The sequence below is a fragment of the Stenella coeruleoalba genome (assembly GCF_951394435.1).
Source record: "Stenella coeruleoalba genome assembly, chromosome: 12".
Classification (NCBI taxonomy): Eukaryota; Metazoa; Chordata; class Mammalia; order Artiodactyla; family Delphinidae; genus Stenella; species Stenella coeruleoalba.
The window spans coordinates 62,306,597-62,312,737 of record NC_137158.1 but is presented as its reverse complement, the minus strand read 5'-3'; positions in this window follow the sequence as shown (position 1 = coordinate 62,312,737).

The following is a 6,141-nucleotide window of genomic DNA, read 5'->3' as shown; positions in this document are numbered from 1 at the left end:
CCTCTGTACTTAGTATTTTTACCCTCTGGTGAAGAGATGCTATCTCTTTTCAGTGAAGAGTTGAAGAATAGGAAGGCACAAAAAGGAAGCCAGGCAATGATCAGGCTCCTCGGAACTTGTGTCTTCATAGTATTTTTTCATCATTTTGATAAAATTCTTGGAAATTCACAGACAACCAGATTTATTTTTTTCATTTGCAAGTATACGGTAAAAATAAAAAAAATAATCTACAAAGCCAAGAGAAATCACCGTAATTTCTACCTTTGGGGAGATTGTAGAGGTTGTCTCCCCATCCATCAGACACGGGCATGGCTCACTGGTAATTGACTGTACCTCATTATGCAAGGGGGCCGTGAACGTTGATGATGTACTTTACGTGGGGTTTGTCAGAGCAGGCATATGTGGTAGGTCTCGCTAAATATATCTGTATAAGGACAAAGAAGAATAAAATAACTACTACTTTTGGAGGAAACTTAGAACAAGGAGAGTTTGATCCATTCCTACTATGGAGACTAATCAATTCCAATTCTTAGCGTATGTATCTCAGGAGACTTAAAATTTACTAATCCTAAAGGGAGCAATAAATGTTAAGCAATTTTAGTAAGCAGAATGGCATACACCTTGTTTATGAATTGTCTTTTATTCATCCTTAGCCTCATCCTCTTAGGAGCATGGACCTTTTACTAAGTAACAGTGGTATATCTAGCACTTGTTTCCTGAATCCCCCAATAGTCAGAGGAGAAATCTGAGGTTTACAGAGATTAAGTAGCATGTTCAAGGTCACACAAATGGTGTGGGGCAGAGGAAGGATTTGAACCCGGGGCTCTCAGACTCCATACCCTAGGATCTCTGGCCATTTCGCGCTTACCTTGGGTTGTGCTTCAGAAGCAGCGAAGTCCTTATGGTTCATGGAACACATCGTGTTGGGTGTCCCCTCTGTGTCTCCCTCCTGCTTTGCCTCTCCTCCCCCCTACCCCTTTTCTCCTACCTCACTCCACTCAGTCATGCAACCCAATCCATGAAGCCAGGAATTCCTCCAGTACAGCCCTTTCCATGCTGACTGAAACGATCTGTTTGCATGTCTCATTTCCTGATGGGACAGGAGTTGCTGAAGGTCAAGGCAGGTGTTATTCCCCTTTGAAGACTCGGTTCACAGCCCAGTGCCTTGCACACAGAAGATGCTCAAAATGAGTTATGGGATGGAACGAGGTCTTCCTGGGGCACTGGGGTATTTGTTGCGTGGCGATTGGGGGTTTGGGTCAGGGGGTGCAGAATAATCTTTATACTTCAGTGTAGAACTTGGCATATGTTGGCTTGTTTACAAATGCTGAAAAATATAAGTCCCTCTGAGGTCAAGTGATGGGTGTCGGATCGTACCTGGTTCTTAGCTTCTGCCTCCTCTCCCCTCTCCTTTCCTTGCTTTCCCTCTTCCCCGGCTGAGGTTCCTTGACCTTGATCAGATAAGTCTAGGACAAGTTCTGAGTGTCAGCAGGAAGAAATTCAGTAGCTCCAGTGTCTAAGAATTTGCATCTTCACTCTTGTAGTTGGTCTGATCCAAGCTCATCCTTATTTCTAAGACCTAAGCCCTATTTTGATTCCAAATTCTGGCAACTGAACCTCTTAGCTCCCAGGGCCTGAATACCCATCTCCCACCACACTGGTTTTCTGTCCAGGAGACTGTTCTCTCTAGGGTTTGGAGTCAGCCCTGCTCTTGTCACTTCTTTCCTGGGCTCTGGATCCCACCTTGTGGAGGGGCCTGCTTCCTACTGACACATTCTGGATGCCATTTCCCTGTATCTGTGTCTCTTTGGGTCTCTAGAAGCTCCTGTGGGCTCACGTGTCAGTCTCATGGATGCAGATTTGACCAAATGCTGTTCTCCCTCAACTCACCACTGCCTTAGTTCTCAGTTCAAACCATTGGCTACAGTGTCTTAGCGCCCCAGTTAGATTTTTCCTCATCTGTTCTATCCCAACCAAGTGGGTGAGTTTAGTCCTAAGACCTTACCCGTCCCTGGCCATCTCATACTGTCTCAGGCCCCACATCAGCTAAGGGTGCCATTTGGGTCTGTGCCTACCCCACTACAGAGTCCCACCAGAGTGGTACCTCTGTGGCCATGGGGCTGTGCTCAGAACTGAAGTAAAGAGAATCAGGAGAGATGGTCACAAGGGTTTCAACTATATTTGTAACATTTTATTTCTAAGCTGGATACTGGGCACTTGGGCATTTACTGTACTATTTCCTAAGTAGGAAATACTTATATAGCAAAGGGAGAGTGGCTGATGTGAAAGGCAACCTGGAGCATGCCCAGGAGAGTGCTGAGCAGAGGCGGAGCCACGCCAGCCTCCGAGGGCCTGGGCCCAGGCAGCAGGGATGGAGAGCAGGAGCTGAAGGGCAGCAACAAGGACCCTGCGGAGCAGCACTTCTCAGATTTTGATGTGCTTCTGATTCACCGAGGACTCTTGTTAAAATGCAGACTCAGATTCAGCAGGTCTGGGGTGGGACCTGATTACACTTTCAGTGTGGAAGGACTTAGAAGACACTTTGTGAAACACGGGTGCAGGTGTCTCCCCACTCCCCAGGTCCCTGGAGCAGCTGGCTGCAGCATCTGCCCCTCCTAGAGACAACGGAAGTGCTCAAAAACCAGGGTAGAAGAGCTTCCTGGGGAGGCCTCCTGTATGGCTGTTGGCACAAAGCGGGAGATAACTCGGGCCCTTCGCATGCAACTCAGAGGAGGCGGAAGGAAAGGCAACTCCACCTAAGGGTGAGATCCACCGAAGAGTGTCACCATCTGTGATAAAGTCCGCCTCACTTCGAAGGTTATGAGGATACAAGCTGAACTGTCTGAACACCCTAGAAAGAAGCCTGTCGCTGACCCTCTCACACATGGAACTGTACAGTTAGTCCCCCACTCAGTGATGGGTCTTATGAGTAAACTGCTTTTCCAAACTGCAAAGAATAACTTTGCCAACTACCTATAATAACCAACCAACATACTTTCTTATTTAAAAAAATATTACTGACCAATCAAGGATCATCAAATATTTGGTAAAAGAGAAATGTCAAGATGTATAAAAGAGTGACTCACCACAGGAGAAACAGATAAAAGAAAGAAGACAAGAAAAAGTGAACTAGCATCTTCAGAGTGGTTTGAGGCAATAGTGGGTTCCCACAAAAGAAGAGGCTACTATGAAAAAGGAGCAGGCAGGGCTTCCCTGGTGGCGCAGTGGTTGAGAGTCTGCCTGCTGATGCAGGGGACACGGGATCGTGCCCCGGTCCGGGAGGATCCCGCATGCCGCGGAGCGGCTGGGCCCGTGAGCCATGGCCGCTGAGCCTGCGCGTCCGGAGCCTGTGCTCCGCAACGGGAGAGGCCACAACAGTGAGAGGCCTGCGTACCACAAAAAAAAAAAAAAAAAAGAGCAGGCAGGGAACATGAAAGAAGCCATGACAAATTAAAAATTCCCCAAATACATTTTAAAAATCAGGAGAATTGAACCATTGGTATGGCTGAAAACTAAATCAGTAATCTGGAAGATAAAGTTGAGAAAATAGCTCAGAATGTAGAGAATGACAGAAAAGGAAAGTATCCAAAAGTTGGGATGGAGGCTAGATGTAGAAATCTATTCATATGTAACTAATCCAAGATTAGAGAACAAAAATGAATAATCAAATAAATTAGAAAAGATAACTTTCCTGACCTAAAAAATGACTTTCAGATGGAAAATACCCACCATGTGCCAAGAACTATTCTGTTGAAATTTTGAAATTCCTAGTATAAAGCTTTCAGAGAGAATTACCAAGATACCTCCAAAAAAACAAAAAACAAAAAACCCAGAAGATTAATAATATTGATGCTAGAAGACAGTGGAGCAAGACTTCAAAATTCTCAGGGAAAATTATTTTGAACTTCTGCCAGCAATTATAGCCAGCAAACTGTTACTCAAGAATTAAGACAAAATAAGATATCCAATGACTGAGAAAGTTTGTCCTGTGTACTCTTCCTGGAATGACTTGGGGATGTAGTGCAGGAAAAGGAAAACTGAATCCAACGAACAGAACTGTCTGAGGAATAAAATGAAAAGATGTTTCCAGTTACCAGCTGTTAATCAGGCCTAGAAGGCAACTGGCCCAAATTAGAACAAGGAAGACAGGAAGTAGTGATTGAAGAACATGTTTAATAATCTGGAAGATCTTAGATATGTAAGAAGGTACATGTATGGCTGTTCTATCCATTAGAATAAAGGAAACAAAAACTATTCAGATATCATGATAAGACAAAGCAAACTGAAATGTGACGTGACTTGGAAAAATAGAAGGGGTGTAAGTAAAAAGAATCCATTTTTCCATCATTTTTTGGGGGGTGTATATTTTTGATAGCATAAAATCACATTCCCATCTTTATGGGCCTTACATACTACTTGATGCTGCAGTTAATATTTATATATTTTGAATATCTGAATACCTGTTACTGGTTTTCAGTTTTTAAAGTCAAACTATTTTGGAAACTTACCTAAATTAACCTTGGAAGATGTCCTCCAGCGCCCTGAGTGCTGCAGGTCTGCCCAGCAGCAGGTTCTAGAGAGGCAGACCCAGGAGACCCCTCCTCCCACCTCACCTGTTCTTTCCCTCCTGCCCACGCAGGGAGGGTGAGAGACCCTTCTGGCCGTCTGTAATGGATATTCCCCTAAGCCTGAGCCCAGACTTTTAAAAGAAATCTTCAAAATCTGTGGTCCTTCTTTGCTTTGGATTTGCTTAGCTCCTGGCAATTTCTGGTGTCCTTTCCTTGGAGCTGTTTGCAGCTTCCTGTCACCACCATTAACAGTAGGTAGATCCTCCCCAAGCTGTCCCAGTGATGAGCCCCTCACTTCAGGCTTTGCAGATGAGCGTTTCCAGGTGTACTTTTAGGAAGACATTTTGCTCATGCGTATCTAAAGCAAGCCTTCTGGAATATGTCCCGGTGTTCATTAGTCTAACGGTCCCAAGCGTTCACGTTGTCAGTCTCTGTTGCCACACTTGTCAGCGCTGCAGTCAGTACTGACTCACCCAGGGCCTGGGCAAACCATTGGCGTCACTACTCTGAGGCTTCTGCCAAACAAATGCTAGGTAGCTCTTCTGGGAAGAGTCATATTTCTGATTGCAGCCGGCCATTCATCAAACGTCTGGAATTTGCCTAATCTTGTCTGTTGGCCCAGGATATGCCCTCTTCATGCTCTGATTAAGCTTTCGCATCCCACACCTCATTGCATTTCTCATCCACATTCCTTAGTCCAGTCTTTATTTCAGGAGATATCATTATACTCCAATCTCAGATAACTGCCATTCCAGTGTGACTCAACAGTTTCTAACAAAACTTTGAAAAATACTCCTTGGAATACTAAGGACTGGTGGAGTCACTGAATCATAACCAGGTAGAGTCTCCAGGGACCTTGAGATCACCCTGTACAGCTCTCTCCCACTCCCAAATGGACAGCTGAAGCACAAAGGGATTAACTGACTTGCCAAAGATCTTACAGCAAATAGAGCCTCTCATTGGAACTGGATGTACAGAAATACACAAGTATCAAAGAGGTAGAGGTATTCTGAGGACAATGGAAATAATTGCAAATTCTGGTAAATATTTTGGTATTCCTCCCACAGATAGTAAGCAGCTGGCCTCTATCTCCACTGAGGATAAGATATGGGGGGTGGGGGGAAGGTTCTTAATTACAGTTTGAGTTTTTATGTAAAAGAAGTACTTCATTTGAATGTTTCAATCTCAGAAATAATGAATGGTGAAGGAGGGTGGGAGCCCCTTTCTGGACCCTAAGCATGGCTGGTGCCCCTGTCGGGGGCAGATAAGCTGCAGGGGTGAGGGTTGGGAGTAACTTCTGTGACAGCACGAGCTCACCAGGTGCCGGTTGCCAGTGTGGAAGCGGATTCCCGCACGGGCATCAAACGTTCTCTCCGTAGCATGCAGCATCTCATCAAGGGGTCCACATATCAGATCACAAGGTCTCCCCTGGGAAATAAGCAGCAGGGGCGCACAAATTTCTAAACAGGAGAAATCTGATTTTCACGCAACATCCTTGAGAAATCAGAGCGTGTAAGAATCATCAGGATGGGTAAAAACCTGAAGATCAGCATATTTGTCTCTTCAGGGGGAT